At 39.1% G+C, this 26,450-nt stretch overlaps 1 long non-coding RNA gene across 5 annotated transcripts in view; it reads right to left on the minus strand.

The window, feature by feature from the left end:
• Positions 1–26,450, minus strand: part of LOC142061119 (uncharacterized) — a 248,412-nt gene that overhangs the window by 64,717 nt on the left and 157,245 nt on the right. For all 5 annotated transcript variants that reach the window (XR_012662063.1, XR_012662065.1, XR_012662067.1 and 2 more), the window contains one exon: positions 602–655. This is a non-coding gene — a long non-coding RNA (uncharacterized LOC142061119). The remainder of the gene's footprint in view (positions 1–601; positions 656–26,450) is intronic.

The following is a 26,450-nucleotide window of genomic DNA, read 5'->3' on the forward strand; positions in this document are numbered from 1 at the left end:
AGATTGTACAGTGGTGCTTCGCCTTGATTTTTTGATATCCAGCAAACCAGATAATTAATTGCAATTTCATTCATTTCATGATTGCATTTTATTGATTTCACATCTACAGAAATGTGTTTATAAATTTCCAAAGCCATCTCCACTTCCAAACAGCCACTCTAGTGTTGCTGTGCTATTCCTGTGGTGTTAAAACACCATCTCTGGAGTTCTCATCAGACAATCCTGTTTGCAGTGCTGATATCCTGATAGGTAGAGGGAGACTGAGAGCACCCATCAAGAAAAGCTCAGCTTGCAAGGCTTTGAAAAAACAAATATGAACACAAAGCATGAGGAAGCTGGACAATGAGAGAATAGAAGAAGGGAGAGAAAGAATTAAATTAAGTACATCTAGAAAATAAAGTCCTTTTCTAGCTGCAAATTAAAGAACTGGAAATTTCAACAGATTTTTAAAAATAGAAGCCGACAACAGTGTTTTGAACATATTTATAATAGATTTTGTAAATTTTCTCCAACAATGCAGAACACCAATCTCTCAGAATTAGTTGCCTAATGCCTGGAAACCATTTTTACAAAAAAACTGTGACTATGCATATTTGCTTACCTGGTCAGTAAAAAAAAATTCACTGGCCTGAGCAGAATGTGTTGTAAAAAAAATCTGTAAAAGAAAAAATAAAGTTAATTATAATTTATTTCTCCCTCTCATATTTTTACGACCAATTAGTAATAGTGAGTGGTTACTACTATATAGAAGAAGCAAGCAGCAAAATCATACTAACCAAAAACTTCTTAAAATCTGTTAAGTCACTGTTTTCCCAAAAGAGTCCTGACTGTGTGGCAGGATTACATTTATAAACACTAGTACTAAAACCAACAGACATGCTATACCATGCTATTCAAAAAGGATTAAAGGTATCTGCTATGTAGTTGGTATCAACTTTTGTGTCTTTTTATTCAAATACAAATGTATAACTACCACTATTTCCTTAAAGGATACTCAGATGTATAGTATATCCATCTGGTAAAAAAAAGCATGTGTTTCTCATTAAGTGTTCTTCAGGGCACTTGAATACACAGAGTTCATTTACTTTCTATAGCATTTCCCATAATAATGTTCTTTTCATACGGTGTTTAAGACTGTAATGTGATTAATATAAATATCAGAAAAGGCCAAATGTTAGACTGCCTGTGAAACGTTTATTTCTTCAATGAGTATGGAATACACTACAGTTGCTAACTGCTTAGTCGCGTAGTACTCTTCTGTGGGAACTCTTCTTCATTGCTTGTACAAACAGACATTCAAAAAGTTCAAGCACTGATATTTTTTGTCAATTTCATTGCTTAACATGTGGACTGGAGAGACATTCATGGAGTACTATTCAAATCTTGATAGAAAAACTGCAGCATCTTGCTATGGTCCATACACTCTAATCATGATTACTTTGACTGTGTTGTAAGCGCTGCACAACTCAAGTTCAGCAAATTCTTTTGGAGGAGTAACATTGTCCCAGGTGAGTTCCTTGGTGCTAAGAGATCAAGCTGAAAAGTGAAGACTTAATCTGGGTCACTGTTTTTTCAGAGGACTCAGCATTACACAGCATTTTATTCATTCAAGGTACTGCTCACAACGACTTCAGTGGGAGACGTAAGTACAAAGCACGTTGAAAATTACCTGACAAACTGAGGTTACAAAAATGGGGAATATGGAATAGCTGACCATTTCTAAAAACTTGGTGCAATGCACATCAGACCTTGATCTGTGAATTCTGCAGTAAAGCAGAGGATTGAATTTTATTCTCCAGGGCTTTAATCAACCTTGCTATGATACTCCTTTTTCTTGTCCTGAGATGGTCTCAGTCACCAGATACTTTACACTTTCTGTTTCTGAACAAAAGTCTCCCTTGCTACAAACCAAATTCACCCTCAGAGATAGCCCATCTGCTCACTGTCTGGATCGAGGACCGTATGAAAAAGAAGTGTGTTACCAAGTAAGGAAAGATTCCCACAGCACATTTGCAGAGGATGGTTACATTAAGCTGCACAAGCCTATGCTAGTACTGTTTGACTTTACCCTTTCACCACTTCAATAATGTTATAACACAGGTTTTCTTGATAAGTGTCTATTCAAGGTGTTGAGAATGCATACAATCTTCAGAAATTCTGTTAGGAAGCATGATTACTGCACATCACAACCACCAACTCCAGTGTGGGAACATTTAGAGGGTCCTCCCTGAGGACAGGGAATAACTGACAGCATACTGTCCTTTCTGCAAAGTGCTATGATGGAAGGGTCATTTGGTAGTGTTTCACTAAATACTTGTTGACCACAAGGAAAAAGACTAAAGAAACACAGTTTCAATCCTGGACTCTGGAAACAAAATCTTATAATGGTGTGTCATATGATGTCAATGAAAGACTCTTGAAAAAGTCTACAGTAACAGAAAGGCACCTCTCTATCACCTCTCTTCCATTCTTCTGAGACAGCACCTTCTGGCATATGGAACATCATTCCATATATGAGTATTGGCCAATGCGCCTTGCATTTTTCACTAGAAGGGGAGATAGTGACCACGATGCTCAGAATTTTGGAATGGACAGATAAACAGCAATGAGGAAGGGTACAGACAAACTGCAAACCCTGTCAGCTCAGTCCAATTATCAGCAAATCCTAAAGAGCATGATGGCAATAAAATATAGTTTCCTTTTGGTTACATTAGAATCCTTCTGATGTAGCCAGACTAGTTTATCTTAATTTAAAAACTGGGATTTGGGTCAAGCAACTTGGAGCTGAAAGGGTCATACCCTCACCATTTCCTTAGCTGCCTGCCTGTTTGTGACTTTTGAGAACTTCTGTCTCATTTCTGAAAGATTTATTATGGGGCTTATCTTCCTAGTCCAAACTACAGTCCTGTTACTGGGTTTGCAGCACTGGACTGATGCAACTGTGCAGGTCACCGTAGATAAAACTGTCTCTCTGCTCAGATCTAATAGCGGGAAAGTTTTCAGCAGTTTAACAGCAAGAGAGTTTGAGCAAATGCAAAACCAGTGAAAAGATGACTGACGATAGGAGAAAGGAAAAAGTGAACAGTGGTCACCATGCTTTTGTAAGATTTGCTGTACATAATCCTTTTATTCTGAGGTTCTACACAGAACAAAAGTGGAATGAGTTTTACTAGGGGAAAAAAAAGAAAAAAAAATATGCCGAAGAGAAAACGTAAGCAGAACCTGTACTGCCATGCAATCAACTGAACAAACAGTCCAAATGTGTTCAGAACAGTGAGAAATTCAGGAAAATACCTGTGTCTCCATTTTTAACTGAAGCCATGTTCGCCTGAGAAAGACTACCACTTTGTGCACTTAAAGCCAACAGTCTCGCTGATGACGGTTCATATACCTTTTCCTGACAGTGTTGCAAGGGAAGCTTTGGATTTGAGCTCCAGCCACACCACTTATATCCCACCATCCTCAGTCACTCATGGTTAGACTCCAGAACCAAGCACATCAGAGATGGTCCTGATGATTACACTTGTTTAGCATTGGAGAGCAAACTATCTTTCCCTGTTAGACTTTTGGTTAGCCTTTCAGTAACAACATGTTATGCATGAAAACTAGCAAGAGTAAGTGGGTTAATAACAGATCGGATGCAATTTGTTTATTTTGGCCACATCTCAAAGCTGGGATGGACACCCATCCCTGCTGATGCAGGCATTGCTGCCAGCATTCCTGTACCAGCCAAAAGCTCTGAACACATGACTCTGCTCTGGGAAAAAAAGGCACGTTTTGCATCAGCAGCTCCTCTTCGTTCATTAATTAAGTCACAGCCTCTTTCAGAACAAAAAATATCGCTCACCCCTCCTTAGTCCACTTATCTCTCTATTGCTAAGAGAAAGTAACTTGGATTCTTTACCTTCTAGTGAATCCCAGTTATCCCCACCCTCACTGGACGAACAGGCATCATGAAGAGTCTGATGGGGGAAGGCAGGACTTTTTTACCTGTGATAAAGTCCAAGAAGGAAATGAAGCAAGTTTCCCTTCCAGTTTGCAGAGTCTGCAGACACAGTCACCAACTTCTTATTTTCAAACCGAGCACTTATGATATGATATAAAAAGCATCAAGGTACTGGGACCATTATCATGCAGCTCTCAAGACACAATTTTTACAGTCACTTCTCAGAGGAGAACAGTACTGTTATTCTCTTTTTATCCTTTAAACATTTAATAGTAATCCTATTTTATGTGTGTTAATTTTAAGTCACTTATAACAAGATTTGCAAAGGTATTGATTTCAATGGGAGTTAAGGGCTAAATATCTTTATATGGAACCGCAGCCTTCACCCTATTAAATGTCTACATATATTGTCTGCACACAAATCATGATAAGGCAGACATTATTCAAGAAGGAGCTCAATAGCAAGAGAATATCCCAATTAACAAGGAATTCAGTGCAATTATGGAAGCTCGGAAGTTGCCTGGGGTTGTGTTTGCCTGCAAATCACTGGGGAAAGATGAAAAGGGAAGAGTTTGTTTCATCCCCACTTCCAAAGTATTATTTTCACTTCAGCTCTACATTATTAATTTTTAAAACCTGAAGTATTAGGACTTCTGCAAAGTCACAGGTTAGGAATAAAGATGCCATTAACTGGGTTTCTGGGGGATCTTTATTTTGCAACACTATCACCGGTGCTTGGGTTAGCCCTATCAACAGCTAAAAGCAACAGACTGGGGTTCTTGTCTATAGCTCTTGGATGTTTGCAGATAATTAAACTGGCTTTTCTCACCCTAGTCCTGTAGACATTAAAGTCAGGTCAGCACAAATAATGCTGGAATACATATTGTAATGCCTAAACTTCTTCCCTCCAATTCCACACCTATTTTTGTGAAAAAGAAAAAAAAAAAAAAAAGAAAAAAAAAAAAAAAAAGAAAAAAAAGAACTGAGGGCCAACAGAAATGGACACTGGCTAATGAAAGTAAGGATTTTTTTTCTAAGTACTAAGAGCAGTTTTATTTTATTATTATTATAGACTCAAGTTTTTCCATTAAAAATAGCACTGTAAATCCTCCAGCTAATAATGTAAAGTCAACAGATAAAAGAGATCTCTCAGTCTCCACGCCTGCCTAAGAGGCACTGAAAAAGTTGGGGAGACAGGGAGAATCACAGCTGAATAGCTTTGTGATAGCATCAAGGCATTTTAGGGCAGTATATATTTCATTGCATGGTGGTTTTATGGCCTTTTAAAGTATAGTGCTGTGACGGGCTTCATACACCTTCTTCCAGCGGTAAAATACTTGGCTGGTTACAAACACAATGATGAATGTGTCCAGTGAACTTTGAGAGCTGCAAATTCCTGCCTTCCAGTGTGCAACTGCTTTTACTCCCATGTCAGCTACACACAGCGCTCTGGCTTGGAATCAGGTTTCCGTTCTCAAGGTGGATTCGGATATACCATGATATATCACTCTTGCAGGGTGGAGATGTTTATCTATCTTCTCAGTTTTTATATCTAACACTTTCCTAGAAAGCAACCAGTTGAGCCAAACAAGGGTTCCCAGGGCGACCCCAGTGCTCCTAGGACACTGATGGCCCTACTCAGCATGCAGTGACACCAGGCAGAGATACTGGTTTCTCCAGTTGAGACCTCCTGGGCAGGACAGCTGCCTGTACAGACACTGCCAAGTCTGAAGGAAAGATCTGCAGTTTCAGATGGACCTTAGACTAGCTGTTCTGATTAATGCTCCTGTGAAATAGAAACATTGCTGAATAAAGTGGAGAATGCTTGGACCTTGCAATGACTGGGGTAGGGCTGGAGCTGAACACTACCAACAGTGAGAGGAGACTCCGGCCAGGTGGCTGTGGCGACATCCCTCACTGTGGCAGCACCTGAGTGCCTAGGAGAGACCACCACCACCCCAGCACAGAAGTCCTATTGAAATGGATTAATTTCACTCAGTGGGCAAGGCTCCAGTGGACTTATTTACACTGTTTACAATAGAAGTAATGCAACAAAGGTGCAAGAGCTTGCACTATTCAGCAGGACGCACTCCCACCCTCACAACTGAATGACTGCATGTTTGTTAAATAAGACTGATTCTGACCCCATTATGCAGCTAAAACAAAACAAAAGTTGTATTACATGGCACAGAACTTGACAGTATAAAGTAATCTAAAAAAATGTTAAAATTATTTCCAATATTTTAAAAAACAAATGATATATTTCAGGAGGAAAAGACTACTAATATTGGAGACAGTGAGTAATAAATGCATGCATAAATAGCCAACAGGATCCTCTAAATTTCATTGAAAATGTTGCCATTCTTTGAAATATAATGTTTTTTAAAAATCCCTTTATTGTAATGAGTATTTCCAGCTGAACAGGGTTAATCTGAAAAGACTGAGAAGTCATACTTAATGCAAAAAAAAAGCCCTGAAGAAGTTATCTCCCGGTAGCTCAGATACCACTAAAACTGAACTGGGAACAAAGGCATTCATGGTATTTTCTGCATTTAAAGTAAGTACATAAGTGCAACTAGAACCAAAACTCTTTCTTTCTTATGTGTTTGAGTGAACAAACACAAACTATTTAGAGAGATTTTCTTGATATGGATTTTTTAGGGTTTTTTTAATCTTTATTTTGTGGACAGTTCTGTCTCAGAAAGAGAGTATAAAAGATGAAGCAAACGCTTTATTAAATTAATTTAACTTCTTCAAGGTTCTTGCAAATGTTGACTGATTTGGGGGTGAAAATTTCACACTTCTTTCCCCAGCGAGATCTATTCTACTTTGTAAGGTTTCAGTTCACTTCATTTCTCAAATTAGGGGTAAAATTAGACTCAAATATTGGCTCTGCTAATTGTAGTCAGATTCCTACAATACACATGCAATGACCAATTTATCAAAAAAAGCTTACATAACTATTTTAATTTTATTAGTAATAGTTTCACTCACTGCTAAAAAAAAGTATAAAGTCTCTTTGGTCTTTTTTTCACCTAAAGTACTTAAAACAGGATTAGTTTTTATATATTTACTAGGGGGTGGATTGCACCATTAGCCCAATATAGCAGAAAAAAGAGAGAAGTAAAACCTCCACTGCATCTGGAGGAGGATCAGAAGGCACATCCACAACTCCTACACAGCCACTGTCCCCTGCAGCTCGCTCCCCATGACAACTACTTTGTGGGGCACCTGGAGTAGATCTACAGCAGGGCGACTATCCTGGGAGTCACGCAAGAAGCCTCTTTACTCCCTTTCAATAGGCAGCCAGCAGGTTTCTGCTTTCCTATTGCTCCCTGCCACTTTGCTGCCAGGGTCCAAAGTGTCTCCCTGTGGAGACAAAACCCCACATCCACATCTAAAGGCTCACAATAGGCAAAGACATCCCACGTACCTCTTCCAGACGCACACTTAGGGACAAGTACAACATGGTGCATCACCTTCTGTTTTGCCGAGTGACTGTGAATGCTGTTGTTTGTAAAAAACTTACCATGACACTCATCCCTGTTATAAGCTGTCTTATATGCTAGGGCATTCAAACTCAGCAATCTGCTACATTTACAAACCATGCAGCATAAAGCTGAACGCAGTGTTGAATACGAAATACTACACAGGAGTAATAGGTCACAAACTGATCTTAGATACCTCACTATAGGTGCAAAGCAACTCCATTAAATCATAAAACAGGAAAAAACCACATCCTGCTCAGCCCTGGCTCATTACAATACCATTTATTTTTGATTAAAAAAAAACCAAAACAAAACAACAAAACAGTAAGCATACTAGTTATTTCTCTAGTAGAATAACTTGTTTAAGATTTTTGGCACTATTTCAGTTTAGCTTTGTAATTTGCCTTGTAACATTTTTTAATATACCACATGAATGGAAAACTGCATTTCAAAGAACTGCAAAGCCACAAGTTACGTAACAATGGCTGCAAAGTGCAATCCGTTTTAACTCATAATAGGCATAATTAGCACAATATAAATTAATCCCATTATATTTCAGTGCATCTTTAAAATGTTCCAGATGCTTTATGCTTTCAATACTTCATTTGTATTTACTTAAATTCTTATTAAACAAGGTTTGCACAGGAAAAGTACATAGACCTGACAGCTAAACACCAAATTGCTCATTTTTTTTAACTAGTGTGACTAAACAGGAGAAAATTATATTCTGTTTGCTGCTTTCCCCCTCAAAGAAACCAAACCAAAACCTCAGCTAACAGACCTATCCAAATATAGGGCTGTATGGGAGGTGAGATGAGATGACATGTCGCTTTGTTCTTTGTTTTTTCCCTATGAAGCTGCATGGTTTTAGCAAAGTCAAGAAAATAAAAGCACAAAACAAAGTAAAAACTCCAATCCCTGGGATTCTTAAGGACAGTCGTCTATGAATATTTCATCTTCCAAATTCAGTATGAAACTCTTTATGCTTACACCTCATCCTAGAGAACATTGTCTACCTTAAAACGTTGGTATCTGTTCCTAGATAAATTCCAGTTCATCCTTCCCAAGTACAGCTTCAGTATTCCCACTGCTTTACCTTCTGTTGACTATCTCATCCCTAAGTATTTTTCCACACAAGCCACATCTCCCACCCATAACTATTTTTACATCAGGAACCTGTTGCCTACACAGCCAAACACTTACCTACAGTGCACTTTTCACTATCACGACTAAGAAAAAAGCCGTGGTTTCATCGCCCATGTGCGAGCCTGGCTCACTGCACGCAGCCAGCCTGAGGTCTCCTCCTGGGGCCAGATGCAGACAACTGAAGCTAGTGGAATTTACAGCACCACCATGACCTCTGCCTTTAACCTTGAAAAAGCTATGTTATCTCTATAGCACCCTTCTTTTCTCTGGTAACACAGACAGATTACTTTCAGAGGTTTTTCAGCTGGAGAGAAGCATTTCAATAATTATTATTCCTCTGATTATTCTAATACAGAAACTTTCCCACATAAAATGTTTTTCTTAGCTGCAAACTATAAATCTTCTGATTTTTTATTCTTCTGTGATCTCCCTGTCTGCACAACTTCAACCACGACACTAGTCTTTCATTAGTCAAATACAATAAATTGACATCTCTGTTCCAGTAGTTGCTACTGGCACTCTTTCTCACTTCTGTTCTCCAACATATTCTCCCTCTCCAACTCCCCAGTTATGTCTGGAGCTATATAATCTACCGAGAAAAAAAATCCTTCTGTTATTATTTTCTATGCCTCATTTTTCTTTCATTTTTTGCTCCTGTCCCTGTATATCTGACCTCCATGAAGAAGTGTCAATTCTAGAAATATTCCCTCTTCTAAAGTATTTGCTTGTGTTGCTCCTCCACTACCTCCTCTCTCAATGGAGAATTTAACAAGGCAGCTTTTACTTGCTCCCTGGCATCTCCTTGGACCAAGCATCTTGATTGTTTTCTACTTAGGTCATGTCCAGCCACAGCACAAAGAACTGTCTTCCGCCAAGAAGCATCTCTTGTTTCCGACACAAGCGCATTTCAGTACACCGCTGATCTTTTGGTCCTCTTAGGTGCATTGGTTCTGCTGTCTTCTAAGCCAAGTGGAGCCGGTTATTAAGAAAGCCCTTGGCGCATGGAGACAGCACATACACATTCCAGACTAAACTGTGCTTTGAGGTACTTAGACAAGCTTCGTTAGTGAATAATCCGAGCACTTAACAAGCTTTAGGTATTTATCCCACAACAGCCCTGCAAGAGACCCCTATTTTTACCTGATGGTGAACTGAGGCATAGGAAAACTACTTATGCTACTTAACTGCAGGACATCTGTGATAACTCAGGAACCAAAGCTAAGCCTCTGATAACCCAGACTAGAATGCTAATCTACAGGCCAGTCCTCCTACTTCCTAAATGATAAGGGTTCAGCAAATCTTATGTATGTAGGTTTTTTCCCCTGCTGCCCTTGGAGTGATCTACACAGAGATGAGTTATTTTGGCTGCGTTCCAGGCAAAGAAATGGGGTGTCTTTTCCTTCCCCTATACACCTTTAGCCAGAAACTGTTTAGCCATTTGTATTCTGCTGTGTGCAGCACTTCTAATTTTAGTCTTCGATACAATAATAATTGATGTCCCTATAGCTATTACCAGATGCAGTTAAAGAAAAAAACAACAGAAGAAGGAGAAGAAAGGGATGCATTATGTGTGGTTTCTGTACAGAATTCCAAAGCAACTTCAAAATCTTTGCTATTTCCAGTACCATCTTTTTTCATCTAATTCTGAATGTCTTCTGTACTGGTTATAGCTCTGTGGTTTATTTTTATGTGAAAAAGGATTATTCGTTTTCTATCATCTATCTTTCCATTAATTTTTACTTACTAAAATATTTGCACTCTACTCATCTCTCTGAACTCAGATTTTTATTTGGAAATGTGGAGGATGTTGGCCTGTCTTTATTTGTTTATATGTTTATAAAAACCCAGCACACATTTGCATTATGCTAGCAGAGTTACATTAAATGAACTACAGATCCTGCAGTGGACTTAGGCCAAAACGAATCCATGGTATACGGTATACCAACACTTTAGAGTATCTAGAAATGTTTGTTTCTTTTCAGAAAGCTTCCTCCAGCATGTTCCTTCAGACATTCTCATCTTGTACCTTTGGACTTCCTCCGGGCAGCTGATGTAATCATTCAAGCCCCATAGTGCTCAACATCCTTTGCCAAAGCTTTCATCAAATACAGAGAAAAAAAAAATAATTTCTAAGCTTTGTTCTATTCAAGACAATGATATCCACTTCTTCAACCTTAAGACTTTACTGAAGACTGAGATTTTCCCCAGCAAACTATTCTAGAGTCTGTTACCTATTTTGAAGAGACGGCTCTACTATATCATGAAGAAACGCTGCTTACACAGAGATAGCAGTCAGAGGTAGCCACTATGACTTTGCCCGTACAACTCCTCAGAGACAAAGTTATTACAAGTTATTGTCTGTATCAGACAGGTAAGTCTGCTGAAATGGGGGGCAGGGACACATGAAAGAAGAGGAAAAGGTCATGAAGAGGAACATTGCTGTAAAACATGTGCCTAATGCAGATAAAAAATCATAAATAAAAATTACTTCCAGTGGACAGGTAGAACTTTGGGAGCTAAAATGTTTTTGTCCCTCATTAAAGAAGATTACTGCTTCCTAGGACTAAAACTGTACAACCTCTAGATCCATGTTTCTGGGAATTTCAAAACAATCCAAATATTCTTTCTAAATAGCAGCATATTTATCAGGCAGGCTATCTGCTTCAAACTTTCCACAGCCCATTAATTGATCAAGTCAACCTAAGTCTGTTGTTTATAGTCTTTAAGTTTCTCAAGGGAAGATGGAAAGAACACCTGACAATGCAAAGTCAATTTAAACAGCTTAGACTGCACTTATATTGCTTGTTTGGTCCTGTCCCTATGATGAAGTATAGTTTGTGCACAGGTAGAAATCTGAACATCTGTTACCTAGTTCACTTTACTATTTACAAACTACTAACCAATGTCATGACTGTTGAGAATAGCAGCCTAAATTTAAGTCACAGGAATGGGAAGAAATGGCCAATTGTGCTCCTGGAAAGAAATAGCCCATTGTGTTCCTAACTCATTTAATACAATCATGAAACTATTTTTATATAAAGATATAAATATTACCGTAATGATCAAGTAAAAGAAATATTTGAGATCAATTAACTTCTGTAAATCTTATAACAGCAAATATTCTACATGAGAAGTTATAGGAGCACTCCTGCTACACTGCTGTGGACATGCTATAATGTTACAATGCACAGGCAAGTCAATTCTACCAGTATATATTATCCCTTTTTTCCATTCACATATTAAAGTATCAACATCCATTTATGTATAAGAGAACATCTACATGAAATTAGCCCAACTTATGGATGTGTCCCAAGCTGGAATTTTTAAAGTGGGCCAGACCAAATTAAAAGGAAAAAGAAAAAGACATTCAAAACAAGGCCCTGCATGCCATGAAGTTTGGCACAATCTTCAACCATAACAAGGCCGTGAATGAGCGTATGGCATTCACAAGTACCAACATGCTAACATTTAGCTTGATATATCTTACAGATGGCAGTATTTTGCCACAGCAGGGAGAAGATCTTGGCAGGAAAGCATAGACAACAATAAACACTGAAGTTTTTAGAACTGGATTTTCAGAAACTGGCCTCCATATTTGTGACATCTGAAGCGAGTCTGGAAATAAAGCCTTTCATTTCCTCTGTAGCTGTTGCCAAGAACGCAAGAAAACCTTGAAAGGAGGAGGAGGAGATGCATGAGGCAGGCTGTGGAAGGTAAGGATTCGCAGCAGCAGCAGGAGGATGCTATGGTATCCTCCAACAGCAGTGGAGAAAACACTGAAGATGGATTTCCTTCTACAACGTCAAAAGCTCAGGCTACCAAAAGTAAAGCTTGACTACCAAAAAACCCTATGACCCGACATCTTTGTGGATGCTAAAGCTCTTAGGGTGCTCAACCTTGCAACATCCACAAAGACCTTCTAGCAGCAGAGCTTGCTTCTTTGTGAGTTAGCATTAGGTTTCCCAGACTCTTATCTACCGACAAATCCATCTTAACATAGCCAAGGAAGAGATTGGCTGACTCAAAACTAGCACCAATAAAAAGCTGGATCTCAGTTAGCAGAAACCTTGCCTTGCTTCCAGTATGGAGTAAATGTCGCTCAGGGCTGCAACAAAGAACTGTCTTCATCTCTGTCCCTGCTCCACTGGAGATGTAAGACTGCAGGGGCAAGGCCAGGGCCATGGGGCTGCCAGGGTGGTGTGGTACCTCTCCTCTCCCACCAGCCCCTTCCCATGAGCTGGGACAGGCTGGGGACAGCAACCAGGGTTGGCAACAGCCCAGCCATCCCCAGTCACCGCCGCAGGCCCTGGGCCTGGCTGGGAAGGCAGCCCCCAAGGTGGGGTGGGCCAGGGTTGGGGTCAGGCCGGTGCCTGGCTCAGCGGGGCCCAGGACTGGGCAGGGGTGTGGTGTGTCGGGGCCAGGGCTTAAATCCAGCTTTGAAGAGGAGGATGAGCCCCACTGAAGTTTTTCACAGGTCTCTTTAAGACTGGGCACCTGTGCCCCAAGCCAAGGCAGCCAAACATGAAGTGGAGGAGGGGAAGGGATGTGCTCAGGGCCCTGGCATGTATAATTTGTACTCATAGATACATATGCACCACATACTACTGCTCTTCTGAATATGCCGGCAGCGAATAATCACAGCGGTGGCTTCATTGCCTCCATGGCCTGGCCAGCCCCGCCGAGTCCATGTGGGACAGTGGTGATTCACATTCCTCTTTGCGCAGGAGGATTTACACATTACAAATTCCCACTCCTTCTGGAAAAGAGGAGCCAGAAGGGATGGTGAGTCACCACTGCCTCCCCGCAGTGCCCTTCCAGCCGCACCGTTTTGCCTTATCCTCCACACAGGAGAATGGGTAAAATCCCACATGATGCCTGAGAGATTTCCACTTCACACTCTCTTACTAAAACTAACATTTGCCATCTAAAAGGAAGAGGGCAACTGTGCGCAGACCACTTTAAGGATTCATGTGCAAGACTCCAAGCCAGCATGCGAACCAGGCCTCCAGCCTTCCATGGTCTTCATAGCAGTGCTTCTTGATCTACCGACTAAAAGCTGCTGGTAGCCTATAAGATATTACAAGATAATCTCAAAATATATTGTAGGATTTAAAAACTGAGAAAGAAGACAACATACACACATCCCTGCACATGCAAGCCAGTACACAAACAAGTGGAGAAACAAACCTCATAAAAGAACATCCAAAGTTTTGCTTCACTTTTATCTATTGGTAAATAAAAACCACTGCACTATTATGGAAGACGAAGGTCTTCAGCTTGTTTATGTTCTCCAAAAGGTTCAGTAGTCCTTTGATTAAATAGGATTGGGAATCGCTACAATAAAGCACCCATCACTGTAGCAGCTGAGCTCTTCCTGAGTAAATTAGATCTGCACTGCACAGCACCGACTCAATTGAAAGGAGCTATTTCCTCTTCAACCTATTCTTTAATGTTTAAAAAAAAAATTGTTGAGAGACTGAAAGAATGTTTTATAACAATCATCCTGCTGCTGGTATTGGAAATACTTTATCAAGAAGTGCTCTGGAAGATGTGTTGGGAGTTAGTCTTTCATATGAGAGACTCATTTGCTGAGGATACTACTTCAGAAAGCCAGTTTGCCATTTCACAGCATTTTTCTTTTCATTTCCTTGACCATTTTAGGTCTAAATAAAGCCAGTCAAATGATCTCCTCAGCTCCTAGAGTTTGATATCTTTATGTTATATTTTATCTTTTTATTCAGTTTCCCATCTCCTGAAATAAAAAGCATTACTGTTTTCATAAGCAAGCTAGTCACTCTGCCACCATGCATAAGCAATCTGGTCCCTCTTCCCTTGCAACATTTTCCAGGTTAAGGAAGAAAGGTAAAGCTTATACCAAAGTCACAAAACAATGGATTTTGTATCCTGAATTTTAACTCGTCAAGAGCTCTTCCCACCTGCTGTTAGACATACCTCAGCTTCCAGCCTGCAAATCCTTCCAAGGAAACTGTGCCTAAATCCTGCCTATGAGGCAAATGAGCAAAGTAACCATGAGCAGGGTGGCACACACCACCTAGTAGGCTATGCGGGTTACAAGGTGAAAAGCAGCTGCTACTTTTTTTGCAACGCAATGTCAAAGTCTACCTTAAAAAACTGCCCAAAGCTCATCAGAGATGGCTAAAATTCCAATGCTTTATCCAGTGAATTGCTCAATACCTTTTTCCTTAATCTGCACTAGACGAGAGCTTTTTAAAAAATGAGCAAGCATGACTCATTTTTATGACCAATGCACCATTCGCAAAATGCTTTCCAACCAGATTGCAGTTCAAATAAGACATGTGTATTGTTGCAAAACAAAATATGCTGGCTGAACAGAATGTATTCATCTATATTAGTTTTTCTTTCTAAATCCAGCACACTGGGAGCTAAATTAATCTGCTGAGTGCTAAATTCATCTACTGAGAGCTACTGTAGATTCAGGGAAATGTTTTGAGTGCTGTAGCAAACAAGTCTCACTCACTCAGGAGCCCTCTGTGGGCTGTTGGTGTTTTAACCACTTTGTCTGCTTTCAAGCAAGCAAGCAGCTGATAGATGAGGAAAACGCTCATTGATTTGCAGTGGCAGCACTACAGCCAATCAGCCCTAGTATGAGGCACAATCATGAATCTCTCCAACTATGCATATTTATATGCAGCTGTCGTACCTCCAAGTCTCCAGTGAATACAAAGTGCTTGTGTGGCCACCAAGATGCACAATGCTATCCTGCAGCCTGCTCTCGCTCAGCTACAGTAGGGGAAGATGGAATATACAGAAACACATTTCATTTTCCCTAGCTGGGCTGCCCCAGTAAAGTACATGTCTAATATGATTATATGATACTCCCATAAATTCTTAATCCAGGGGCATTTTCAAAGGGCTAAATCATTTGAAGGAAAGAAATACCTTGAAAGAATATATTTTCAGTAGTGTAGGCTGAGCTACAACAATATAAGAACACAGACAACCTGTGTTGCCAACAGTGGCAAAGCGCCCCATGGTATTGAGGAAAGGGTAAGAAAAAGCACCTTGTGCTAGCTACCGTGGTGATACACAGAGGGGCACAGATTGTGGCAGCACACAGGGGCACCAGATGTATATTGCAAATGTAACTCCTGAACTCAAAATGGGGGATGGGGGTTAGGAATGGGTAACATGGGGTTTTCCTTTTGGCTTAGCAAACTTCAGGAGTTGAAAACATACCAAAAAAAGGGAGAGGCCTGTGGAGCTGAAAGAGAGAGGTCCTAGTAGAAACACAGATAGAGAAATGGCTCTGTGAAAAAGAAAAAACAGAGATCTGGCACTTGGCAGAAGGCTAATGAAGTAAATGCACTGAAGGACTCAGTGGGGCTGGCGAGTCTATTTAATGGTCAAGCCATTAGGTGTCTACTGGACTAGAATGATATTTTAAGTTGTTTCTGACAGTGTACAGGCCTGATTTCACACAAAACTTCTGCAGACTTGTATCAGAATAAACCCAACGCTGAAACCCAAATTGTACAACATATAAAAGGAGTTAAAATGAAGCCTACAGCCTCCACATACGGGTGAGTGTGGCTGCCTCTGATCAGGCTCCTCACAGCTGGACTTGATGGCACATCCCCTTAAGGAAAGTCCATCCTAGGAGCTCCCTTGGGCTACTAAGTTATGCAGAAATTTTACCCTCCCAAGGATCTTGCTGCTCAGGCAAAGTCACACTTGCAAGCAATGGTGCACAGAAAAGATTGAAAACTAAAGTCATCACAATCCAAAACCATAAATAAAAATCGTATTTTTATACATCTTCTTAAAACCTCTTCACTCAGTTGTTGGTAATATTTGCATTTGCTACTCCCTTGCAAGCAAGCTACACTAAGACATAAAAGGGGGAAAAAAAGAACAGGATATTTTCACATCTGGTATTTACAATTGAAAAAGACTACAATCAGGTTTTATTTATTGTGGCAATCACATATAAACTTAACTCCTACTATGAAATTATTCTCATATTTTCAGTTTCAAAGAACAATAGAAAAAGACTTCCACTAAATGCCAAAAAGAAATCTCCTACATAGTATATATATGCTAAATAAAACTGCTAATCTGAGAAAGATTGTTACAGAAGTCTACATCATTATAAGATCAAACTCCAAGTGGTATTGTATCAAAATGATGAAAATCTTCTATGGATCAGGAAATGAAGCAAATGTACCTATTTTATCTTCAAGTTTATTACTGAAAATGGGTTTTATGATTTGCTGTGCATAGTTAAAGTGCTAGCCAGACAAATTACAGCTGCTCTTTTAACCTGAACATTAGATGGCACAGTTCCAGCCAATCTGAAGTATGGTTTCTAGGCAGGATGTCAAATCTCAGCCCCCTGGGTTCCAGAATGATGGATTGAACCTTGAAAGTTGCAGCAGAGCAGCATATGTGATTTCTGTACTGTATTTTGATCACTCTGAATATATTAAAGCACGTCAATGCATGTTAGTCAAAGTTTCAGTTTATTGCTTTAAACTATCATTCAGGGAAAAAAAAATAATTTTTTCTAAAGGTAAACAAACAAATACTAAAAATGCAATGCTAATTTAAAGGTAAAAAACCTGCTTATAAATTTGTTTTTTCTTTGTTTACTGAAGAGGACATTAGGTAATGATGCAGCCAAAAGGGCACCATATTAGAAGCCAGATCTCTTCACACAACTCTTGGCATACACTGCCCACAAATTACAAAAAAAGAAAAAAAAAAAAAGAAAGAAGCTGTACTTTTGCATTATCAACTACTGCAAGCAGGTAACAACTATTAATCTTTTTTAAAACAGTTTTTGGCATGCAAATTTTAGACATCAGCCACACTTCTCCACCTGCTCATTCTGATATTCCATGTTGCCATACCACCACTTCCTCAATTTGTTCTCCTCTCTTCTGTGTCCCTTTTACTTTCAAGATCTGTTTCCCTACAAAATCATAATTAAAACAAGGAAAGATATCCCCCAAGATACCCCTTAGAAAGCTGGGGGAAGGTGGAGGGTACAAATATCATAGGCGGGGACTATTGCGCAGTTCACTCTGTTTGGGAAGAGGCTCCCCAGGCAGGCACCATCTCCAGCTGTGTACTGCATAGCCCCTAGCACAGTGAGGGGCTCTGGGCTCAGCCCGTGAGTACCACGACAGTACAAGAAATAAATACGTTAGCCACATCACCATACTGCACGCTAAACCCCACTGAAGTCTTCAGCTAACTAAGATGCATGTAAATATGCACTGTAGAGTTTTCAGAATCGGGGCAGAGCAAAGTTCCTAAAAGACTGGGCCAACTTCAAGGGGAACACACGCTTTTAGTAGAAGTGAAAACAAAAACAGAGTGGAAAGCCAGCATCCAGAGATCTTACGAATGATTTGTGCAACTCAGCATTTTAAGAGCTCCTAATTTCCATATTTTTCAGCTAGTTCATGTCTGCCTCCAGGACATGTTTTTAAACATGGTATTAACATTGTGAATTTTCTGCTTTTTCAACTTCTGTGATTTTACCCTTCAGAAACCACTGGTTTATAATGACAATTAAAAAATAACCCAAACCTTTGATTTTTAATTTAGTAACAGAGTCACCAACTTCTAGTTTAAGAATGGTTTCAAATGCTACCCTAAATACATATTATCTACATATTTTACATCATGGAAGTGCAAATAATACAAATTCAGAATCTGTTTAATTTGTGTATCTGTTAGATTATTAGTTTAAAGTAACCTACATTATTGAAGTTCTTACATTGGCCAAGACCATGTTATAGACTCACACACAAGACTGAGGCAGGAAGGCACCTCAGCAGATTGCCTGGGTCAACTCTGCTCAGAGCAGGGTCAGCCAGAGCAGGCTGCTCACGGCCATGTCCAGTTGGGTTTTAAATAGCTCTAAGGATGGAAACTGCAGAGCCTCTCTGAGCAACCTGTTTCAGTGTTGACCACCCCCACAGTAAAAAGCTGGGTTTTAAAAATTATTTTTAAATGCAATTGCCTCTTGGCTTTTCAATGAGCACCACTGAGAAGAGTACGGCTCCATCTTCTGTACTGCATCACATCAGGCCTGTAAACACATCATGCACATAATGTGTTATATTTAAACATAAGAAATTCAAATGGCTAAAGTTCTTTATTTTATAAACACGCCTTCCCATCTTTCCAGTAAATTTTTAGCACGTAGCTGAGGGCATGACACCAAGAACAACAAAATGAGGAAACTAATTAAGATGTACTAACATAAAGAAAAGACGGCAGAAATCCTTATTATCTTAGTGTCCTGACCTTTACTCGTAAGTATGTACAGAGAAACCAGAAATGACTGGGTGAGATTCAGTGTAAATCTTCAAGGTTTAAAAATACTGCACATTTTTTTGTTTAATTTCAAAAGGAAATTAAGCACGGAGATTACTTTAAAACCTAAGGCATCAGGTGTGAAAAGCAACCCCTTTAGTTTTTTGTTTGTTCTTTAAACAATGCAGTGGGCTACAAAATAGGTTTTGAAGTTTTACTGCATTGAGAGTAAAAAGTAAATAAATATTTTAAGTTTCTAACATCATCTTTGCTGCTACCGAACTTTTCATAAGAAGGGCTATGAAGAAACACCTCTTAAAGTGAAAGCATAATTACACTGAAGTTAAAAGGAAGTTTCAGTCCATTTCAAAATTAATTCAATAGGTATTTTTAATAAAGGTGCGGAAAATTAAGAATGACACTGTCAATCATTACTTGGAATTTGCAGGCTTTTGCAAATTTGTATTTTTGAAATTTGATTGACTCTATATGCAAAATAATGGTTACTGGACAAGCTGCATCACTAGGCAGTTCATCTTTTTATTAACATCATAAATCTATGTATGTTGTTGCGATATGCAGCCCATAAATAAATCTACCAACAGTTAGGTAAAGCTATTAATTTAGCTATAACATTTGACATGAGGAGCACTATAGTTAACTGATTATAGTCTAGATCAAAAATAATTTTGAACAAAATATGTCTAATGTAAGCTGCTGTTGCTGTTGTCCATTAAACTCCTTCACTCAATGAATCACTATGAACAAAGGACCTCAACGGTTCCCCAACAGTAATACGAATTTGTCTTTTATTTGTAACTGGATCATTTGGTATTTTAACTGGCCAGCTTTCCAGGCTTAGGATTCTACACTTTATCATCCTTACGTTTAATTTGGTGCCAAGTGCTGAACATTTGTTTCCTGGTTATTTCATTCTTTGACGTCTTACAAAACTGGGAGACTGAAGTCTTATTTACTAAAAGTTAAAGCAGAGAGGGCACAGCATCAGGAACTCCTCCAAACTGCCTTTCCAGCACTTCTGGAAAGCAAAAGCAAACAAACCAAAAGACTATGTACCTTTCTGCCTGTTCTGTCATCAGATAGTCTACTGAGTATGGTAGGAGCTGCAGAGGTTGGATCCATCTACGATACAGACACAGGGACTATGAACATTTCAGTCTAAACATGGGCAGCTGAGCGGTTGTCAGGAGGTGCCTTCAGGCCTCCACCAAGGCAAACCAACAGGCAGCTTTCCTCTGCTTGCCGCAGACTCTGGCTCAGGCTTTTACTTATCACACCCCAGCAATGAAATTCTGATTCTACTGAAGTCAATGGCAAAACTCTTGTTCAACAGGGCCAAAATGTTGCTTAAGTTTATTACTGGATTTATAGGAGTGACAAAATCTGATATCCTATTACCAAACTCTTTAGACACCAGCTGTCTTCCTGTTTAGGATCATGCATTAACATAATGTTTTCCCAATTATTAAATAGATATTTGTAGCCATCAAAGGGAAACCAAAGAAGAAATAAAAAGGAAAGCAAAAATGAAATAAAGGACAACTGCTAACAGTTAGCATATACGCTTTAAGTACAACAAATGAATTTTCCAATGTAAAGGCACCAATTTATTACCAAAATGCTTCTTTCCTTTGGACGGAAACTAAGTTCTATTTTGACTTTTTTTTCTTTTTATTTTATTCTTTGTTACTATTCATTATCATTAAATTTCCTGTAATTAAGACTGCTGAATTAAAAACACATGGCTGCTTGTGAAGCCAATACTTCTCAACATACTGAAATCCCAGAACCCTGTTTAGCCATGAAAGAGCAGATCAGTTTTCATTATTGCTGTAGGATTTATTAAAACTTAGTCTAGTACAGCTCCAAGCTCCATCTACTGCCCCGTCATGCAGTTACTGGACCTGCGAATATAAGCTCTGCACAACTTGAAAGTCATCTTACAGGGCATGACATTGTAATGTAAAAATCCAATTCCCAAAATGTGTGCTGATTTTATTTCCAACAGACAGTCCATATAAGCAGCTCAGGATATCCATTATTTTAAACTAACTCAAAAACACTGACTTTTATGAGACAAAATTGAGGAAACGTTGCTGAAGCAACATATTTCTAGACCTCACTGGCTCAATAATTTTCCAACAATATAGTTTACCTGCCAGTTCCACATTTTTATACGGTTTGCTTTATCATTTTGCAATTGTAGTTTATAAGGCATTATTTACCCCAACCTGCACCTGTCAGAGTTCTGTTTGGCTTCACCTTCCACCTGCAGACCTAAAGAAAAATTGCCTCTTTAAATAAATTTTTTGTATCACACTAATGAAATACTAAATAATTCTTTTCAGGTAATACGACAGCTTGTTTCAAAGAAACAGAGAATCATTATATCTAGAGAGAGATGCTGTCTAAAGATATTGTAAATACTTGTGCTCACAGCTTCTGATGACACCAACTTGCTGTGAAATGCCATTCTTCAGCTACACAAGGGCATTTCAGACCATGTCTCTTTTTCAGCTCCAGTCCTACTCTCTGATATGTAATAGATTTCTTCATATATTATCTGACTGGCATTTAGAATAATGCGTCGCAGTAGGTTTTGCAGGATGCCGTTTGTGTATTCATAATGAGCACAAAAAAAGCAGGAATGAACTTTAAGTACTGTGCGAAAAGCAAAGGACAATCCTTTGAGTACAATCTCCTTTTCAATTCTCTTATTTCCTATGCTCAGGTTAGGTTTTGAAACAAACTCCCACAGAAATGGCAGCTTTTGCACCCTTCTTATGATGAGCACTGCTCTGTGGAAAGGCACCAGCCAACTTCTATACTTAGCTTTGTCTTTCAAATAACATATTGACATTTTCTTAAATTTATAATCAAAGCTATAACGATTTAAGAGTTGATCTCGAGGCATAAAACTGACTAAAATATATCTCCAGATACATAAGAGAGAATTTTGCAACATACAAACTTTCAGCAAATATCATAGGGCAATATGGTCTCTGTGACAGAGAACTTGTTCTTCCCAGCTTAAAATACAGGAGAAGGATCATTGTTTAGAGTCACATAGCACTGTCCATAATGAAAAAGTGTTGCAGATCTCAAAGCATAAGAAGACAGGGCACTACTTCAAACCTTGCAGAAGAGAGTGAGGTGGGAATTTTGAAGTTTGCTTCAGACTAGTTATGAGAATCTTCCTCTAATTTTCCTCAAGCTTAATAACCCACACTACAAGAGCTTAAAACAAAGGGCAATGATTTTCCTGTTGCTCAACTTGTGGTACTTCACTTACCACAGCTAAGACAACATGTTTCCATGCCCATGGATGGAGAGAGAGAGGCTTTTCCAGAGGGAAATTCCAGCTGCCTTTTTTTCTGAACTGTCTTTTTATATTACATGATGGAAATAGCCCCCAAACTCTCCCAGAATGGATGCCTGAGAACGATATCACAAAATCAAAGGATTCCAGTGAATGATTATTAATTTCTACTTCTGTCTGCCTCCACTGAAGGCACAGTAAGCGGACTCTACCTCTATCCTAGAAACCACAGGAAATTCTTCAGAAGCTACAAGTGAACTACAAGAGCAAGAAATTAATGCAAACTGTTAGGAAATACTGTGCTGCGTCGGTAAAGGCAGACCCAGCTGAGCTAAAGCACTGCACTGTAAGAAAAGCACATGCAGAACTCATTTAATCACCTGCATAAACATAAATTTGGAATAACTTAATTGAACAGAAGAACTTTATGACATTATGCCACCTCTTCATTGTTTTCTTTTTTTAAACACTACGCCTCGCAACCAGTATTAGCTTTACAAAAGCAACGACCAAGGGCTGGTAAACAAACAGACAGGTGTCCAGCAAACGCGTGATGCAAAGGTTACCGTGTGTTTCCAACAAGCAGAAAGAGCCAGGAGCAACGCTGGAAATGAGCAATAGGAAGGGGCTGAGCAAGGTGAAAGCAGGAGTGACTCTGGGACAAAACTGAGCTGCCCCAAAGTGATATTACAGTGAGCACTGGAGAGTCTCAAAATCCAGAAAAGCAACTTCCTGACTGGACTTCAAAATGAAGAGGTAGCCAATGGAATACCTGTGTGTGATACCTGTACAGCTTTCTAGTGCAACAGGCTCATATTGCAGCATTTTGAGCACCCTGCCCTTTTGAAGGAAGAGCTCTAAGGAAAAACGTAAAAGAAGAAAGTGCAGTAGTTGTACTAGTGAGTGACAGAGGAAAACAGAAAAAAAAATCGCATGGGAAACCCACATGGAAAGCTTTGATTTCAAAATTGAATTCTTCATTTCAGGCCGAAGTCCATTTGAACTTCAGTTAGAATTTTTGTCTGCTTGCTGTTAATAAGGTGGTGAAAATCACTTTGTCACCACTTTGGCGTTCTCAGAGGTAAAGACTGAAGTGTTTCACCATCAGTGGACCCAAATAAATGAAAAGACATCTGTGTAACAAGACCACTATTCTTTCCTAATTTATTCTCAATGAATGTGTTGGAAATAAATCCTTTGAACTTTATTCTGGTATATTTTTCATCAGGATATAGTGCACACAAACTTATACAGTCCATTTTGCTAACTTTTGCAATATCACATTAAACTGCTGAGAAGAGATCAGTTGTTACAGAATCAACAGAGCAAAAAATTCAGGGTCCGTTTCCTTGTCTTAACTGTGAGGCTTTGAGTATGTACAGCTATCAAGAAGAAAAACAGAAATGAGTGTACGTGACTGGAAAATAAGTAGAAAACTGCTGAACTAGTACTGTAATTCTAGGATAATGGGCCCTGATGCGTCTCCTTCTCAAAGGCCATTTCCCCTTCTGTTTTGGAAATCTTTCTTCAAGTATTTCCTATATATCCCATTGAAAGCTGGGTTTTCCTGTTCCCAGTCATGCCTCATTACCCATGTTGTGTATAAGGAAGAAAGCGACTTCGGTCTGGCCGGAAGATGTTCTGGGAGATGACACATGGTTCACTCCAGAACATTTTTAAAATTCCCAAATTGAGATTTGGGGAAAAAAGCCTATTTGGGGTTATTAGCACCAAAAATCTTGTTTGATGTTGTTTTCCAGAAATGCCACCTCACAGATGTAGTAAAGCAGCAGTCTCACTTCTTATTTCACCCGTCAGTTATTCTGGTCTGACAGTTGTACATTGGCAGTCTCCCACGCTGCCGTAAAACTGTGAGTTCACTTTCTAGACTGCGTCATAGATTCCTCACTGCTTACTGGCTCATTACTCATGGACACATTCTACCAAATTATTTCAGCTTAAAACAGTTTTTTCAACATATATTTCTCAGCTGGAATATTGCGCTTTTTTTTTGTAGCAGGCAAAATGCCAAAGACCACAGAGATTTGATCCGGGTATCATCTGAAAACTTTGAAATCTTACCCAGATTATCCACCTCCTTGTAGTGTCCCTTCCTCCTTCCTTTTTCATAACTGCAGATCACAACAGACCCCTATTTGTTTACTTTTCTGCTCCCTGATTTCCACAATCTCATCACAAGTCTGACATCTACTGTAGAGATACTCTGGTGAAGTTTCCTGCTATTCCCACTGCAAGCTCAGATTTCTACATTCTGATTCCTTTGATACTGATCCTCTCTGGGATTTTTGGCAATAACAATTCTCTCCACTTGCTTAATTTTTTAAAAAAATATAAAAATAACTGTTTACCACAAAAATCAGTTGTTTTGTGCTCAGAAGAATAATAATACTCTGAGTGAAAAGCCCAGCATGGTAAGGCAGCAGAAAGGCCAGATACTGCTTAATTCCTACATTGGCCCTCTCATAATTTCAACCTTGTTTACCGTCTTTGAGGTGTTCAAATAGACGTTCTTCAGCACCTCAGCAGACCAACCACACCCTGGAAAAGATCATGGTACAGACAACATCAAATGCATCGTCTAAAACCTGTAAAAAAGTGTGTTGAATTCAGTAGTGAAAAGCTGAGGGTACACCCTGGAAAAACTTGGGAAGACTGTGACTGACAAGGGATGAAACAGTTTATGAAAGTAAACAGGGAACTATGGTCTCCTCTACAACTTAAAAGCGGATGGGATAAACGCTGTAAAAAGAGAAGTTGGTCTGTTTCTAATGCATGCAAAGATTTGTGTTTTGGGGTTTTTTCTTTTTCTTTCTTCCTTTGTTTTTGTTGTTGTTGTTGTTGTTGTGCATCGGTTGGTTTTTTTTAACCAAACCCAAGGGAAGAGAAACTTTTCTACCTGAGAAGACAAAAAGAAGAGTGGATTTTCAAAGTCCACACCACTCAGGGGGTTACACTGCTAAAAAATAAGCTGGCTAGAAAATATTTTTTCCAAGATTCTTCTTGACATACTGTGGGACTACTATAAATTTGCAGAGAGATTAATTTTACGAAACTTAACTCTAACTACAGACCAGGAACCATGGCGATCAGTTGGTCATCTTTTAATGTTATCTAGCTGCATCTTTAACTGCAAAGAGCTCCATATGCCTTTGAAAACATGATTTAATATGTAAGATTTGAGTGCACGCCTTTTACTTAGTATCCTCACAGTTCCTAGTATTTTGGGATGTATTATGGAAACCTGCTTCCACCTAAATTTGCTTTGTAGAATCCTTACCTTGCCCACATCCTTGCTATGTTTTTAGACCACAAGGTTTTTACTCCATCATTAATTATATTCTTGTTTTACATTAGCACCTTCTTCCCTGTGTTCCACACGCTTGGGTTTTCTTTTTCGTTTTTTCACTCATATGCAGAACACCACAAATTGCAATTTTTTTCATTTTCTTCAAAGACAACAAACATCTCCAACACACCTTCTGCTCCCTTACTCCATCTATTTTTGTTGATGTTTTCTATTTGCTCTAACAGTCTTGTTTTGGATGTCCCAGTATATTTTGTCTCCTGCCTGTGTTTGCTTTCCAGTGTGAGAGCTTCCTGGCAGACAGGGGCTGTAAGTTTACCTTGTAGAGCATTGAGGCAAACAGTCAGCACTTAATGAGTAAGATACCTGGTTGCTCAGGAGGAAACAGACCAATGTTTTTCACCATGTTATGAGACACATTCTGCCCTACAAAATCCCCAGCTCACATCAAAGGTAAGAATCTGAACATTACTTTGAACACTTTTGACAAGAAATTACCTATCCACCCACATAACTTTGATGGTATTTGATGCATTTGTCAGTGTCCAACATCCATCATCTTTTACAAGAAGATACGGTAGACTACTGCAGCTCTAGCTAGCATAACAAGATTTTGCAGTTTACCATTTTTTATGAAGAGTTTGTCATTTGCATGTTCTCCAAGCTTATTCATCGTATGTTACTGAATCCATTGGCAAAACACAGACTGCATGCACTCACCTTTTGTATGTGCAAAAGGGTTTATTTGGCAGTAGACACACATTCTCAGCATTGTACATGTCTGTTTCTTTTAGTGGCTAAAGTAAAATCTAAACAAAATTATCACAGTGTTCAAACCCCAATTTATTTTCAACTATTCTATAAGTACAGGATCTTCCCATAGGCACTTTCTTAGCC

The sequence above is a fragment of the Phalacrocorax aristotelis genome, chromosome 1 (assembly GCF_949628215.1).
Source record: "Phalacrocorax aristotelis chromosome 1, bGulAri2.1, whole genome shotgun sequence".
NCBI lineage: Eukaryota > Metazoa > Chordata > Aves > Suliformes > Phalacrocoracidae > Phalacrocorax > Phalacrocorax aristotelis.